Source organism: Mesocricetus auratus, unplaced genomic scaffold (genome assembly GCF_017639785.1).
Source record: "Mesocricetus auratus isolate SY011 unplaced genomic scaffold, BCM_Maur_2.0 contig_12254_pilon_obj, whole genome shotgun sequence".
Taxonomy (NCBI): Eukaryota; Metazoa; Chordata; class Mammalia; order Rodentia; family Cricetidae; genus Mesocricetus; species Mesocricetus auratus.
This window is the reverse complement of record NW_024433786.1, coordinates 1-2,700: the sequence shown is the minus strand read 5'-3', so window position 1 is coordinate 2,700 and position 2,700 is coordinate 1. Positions and strand designations below refer to the sequence as shown.

The following is a 2,700-nucleotide window of genomic DNA, read 5'->3' as shown; positions in this document are numbered from 1 at the left end:
TTATCTCCAAAAACTTCCCAAATGGGCCACCAACTATGAAACAAACATTCAAATACGGGAGCCTAGGAAGGACACTCTCTTTCAAGCCACTACCACTGACACATTTCTCAATTTGGTTCCTATTTTGATCCATTTATTTGAGATTCTCATGTTTAGGGCGATAGACTTTTTCAACATATGTCCTGAAGCTCCTATGAATTTCTTCGATCACTGCTCTATTTTTCTCCTTTTTTCTATTTTGATGTTCCTAATTTGGTTGTTCCCTCTCTCTGTGTTTTTCTCCCTGTGTCTAGATTTAGAGTTTATTATGTGAGGAGGGAATCCAGATTGAGAGACCATTAGCTAGTTTCCTATCTTGAATTGATTTCCCTGTTTCACACAACTGTTTGTTTGTGTCTGCAAGATCTGGTCAGATGAGGAAGACTTGGGATGTCTGGGTAGTAAATGTGTTCATGGAAATTACAGAGAAGGGACCAGGCTACATAATAGAGGATGTGCTAAGACCAGGGGGAAAAGTAAACTGAGGGAAAAGGGACAAAATATGTCTGTCTGTGATTGCAGCTAAGTAGGTGTGGACAAATTAAAGAGCTTAACTGCTGAGAAGTCAGGGTGTGGTCAGACTAGGCTATGACAGTGGATGCATTACAAAGGCTAGAGTGTTCTAAGAATGTCCTGGATTCTGAAGTCAAGGAAACTCACTGGGCTCAAGCCTAGAGGACAGTGTGGAGGTGGATAAATAGTGGTACAGAGGATCATACTTTAGGAGTGCCTGAGTATGGTTACAGGTAGGGCATTTCATGTTTGAGGCCTAGAGCTTGATTGGGTTGACAGAATTTGATAGAGCTGGGGCTGTGGGACCCATGATAGAACTTTGAAAATGACATGTGAATTCTGTGTCCATTTTATGGGGATAGAGACAGTACCAAGGAGACCCATTGGTGGTTGCAGGTAAGTCTGGTAGTGGTAGATTCCTAGAGATTGGCCTGAGTGTAGACAGTGTTGGTCAGAATACTAATGAGTAAATTATATGAACATGGCTGAAGTCTGCGGGTCTCTGTTGCACAGACAGTTAGAGTCATATTAGTAGATGGCACAGGCTATGGCATCAAGACTAGATATGGTTGCAGGAATAAACCTTGAATGTTTAAGTTAGGACATACAAAATGAAGCCTGCATGTATTTGTGGGATATATTAGAGTAGCTTACAGGCTGTAATCCGACTAGTCCAACAACGGCTGTCTACAATTGAAGTTCCAGGAATACAGGAGGTGTTCATTCTACAGGTCTGATTGTTTCAGCTGGTCTTCAGTAGGCATCTAAATCCCAAAGACGTAGACTCTAATTCCAGTGAAGCAAGAGCAAGGGCAAGCAGGAAAAGAGCAATAATTTCTTTCTTCCTTGTCTTTTACCTAGGCAAACAAGCTCAACTCTGCCCCACAACATAGGTAAGTCTTCCCACCTAAAGTGATCTGCATTTAAGGTGGGACTTCCTACCTCAAATGATCCGGTTAACTAAAATCCCTTTGTAGGCTCTATGCCAGGGACTTTAGAGCATGGGCAAGCAGGAAAAGAACAATAATTTCTTTCTTCCATGTCTTTTACCTAGGCAGCGACACCCAATTCTACCCCACACCATAGGTAAGTCTTCCCACCTAAATTGATCTGGATTTAAGGTGGGACTTCCTACCTCAGATGATCCAGTTAACTAAAAATCCCTGTGTAGGCCCAAATGCCACTGAATCAAGATCATGGGCAAGCAAGAAAAGAGCAGTAATTTCTTTCTTCCATGTCTTTTACCTAGGCAGCCACGCCCAATTCTACCCCACAATATAGGTAAGTCTTCCCACATAAAATGATCTGGATTTAAGGTGGGACTTCCTACCTCAAATGATCCAGTTAACAGGTTTGCTCAGTGACTTGGATTTTTAGGTAATATCAGATGTAGTTAGTTGATAATTAAGAATAGTAATCACAAATAGGTAAGGAGGGACATGGTTAAGGGAAACAGAAGGAACTTATGACTGGTTTGGTGGAAACCTAGGCCTTGGCTCCTTTGCCACTGGGGGTGGACATAGTAGGACTATGAGAAGGACTTGGGACAAAGGCTACATCTATTGGGTTACAGAATGGTTTGGTGGGAACACCAAAGGCACGCATTTTCCTTGCTTTTCAGGAGGACATGGGAAATATTGATACCTAATGAGGTAGTGGATGAAGGCCACCTGTGCGGTATACAGGGAAGACAGGTGTTGGTGAAATCCTTGACCTTGGGTATGGTATTCTCAAGGTTGGAGCATGGGATATGGGACCCATCGTAGACCCTAGACAAGTATATTTCGAGTGAGTTGATGGATGCATACCAGAAGGGTTCTGTGGGTGATCACAGGAAGGGTGTCCTGGTTATATCTTAGAGCTTGGAAGTATCCCAGTTGAGGGTATTTAGGCTTGTCCTGGTCACTGGATGATAACAATTGTTAGACTATGAATGAAGTTCTGTGTAGTCTGAACACCAAGTGCTGCTGGGGTCATAGTGAAGGGATCAGATCACACCTGATAGGGACAGTGGATGTATCATAAAGTCTAGAGTGTTCTAAGAATGTCATGGATTCTGAAGTCAAGGAAACTCACTTGTCTCAAGCCTAGAGGACAGTGTGGAGGTGGATAAATAGTGGTATAGAGGATCATTCTTTAGGAGTGCCT

The 2,700-nt window shown here is 42.7% G+C and overlaps 1 long non-coding RNA gene across 1 annotated transcript; it reads left to right on the top strand.

Annotated features, from left to right (window-relative positions):
* Positions 1–694: 694 nt before the first annotated feature.
* LOC121138509 lies at positions 695–1,837 on the top strand. The gene is made up of 4 exons (XR_005875475.1): positions 695–785; positions 1,414–1,445; positions 1,607–1,638; positions 1,802–1,837. It is a non-coding gene; the product is annotated as an uncharacterized LOC121138509 (long non-coding RNA).
* Positions 1,838–2,700: the final 863 nt, after the last annotated feature.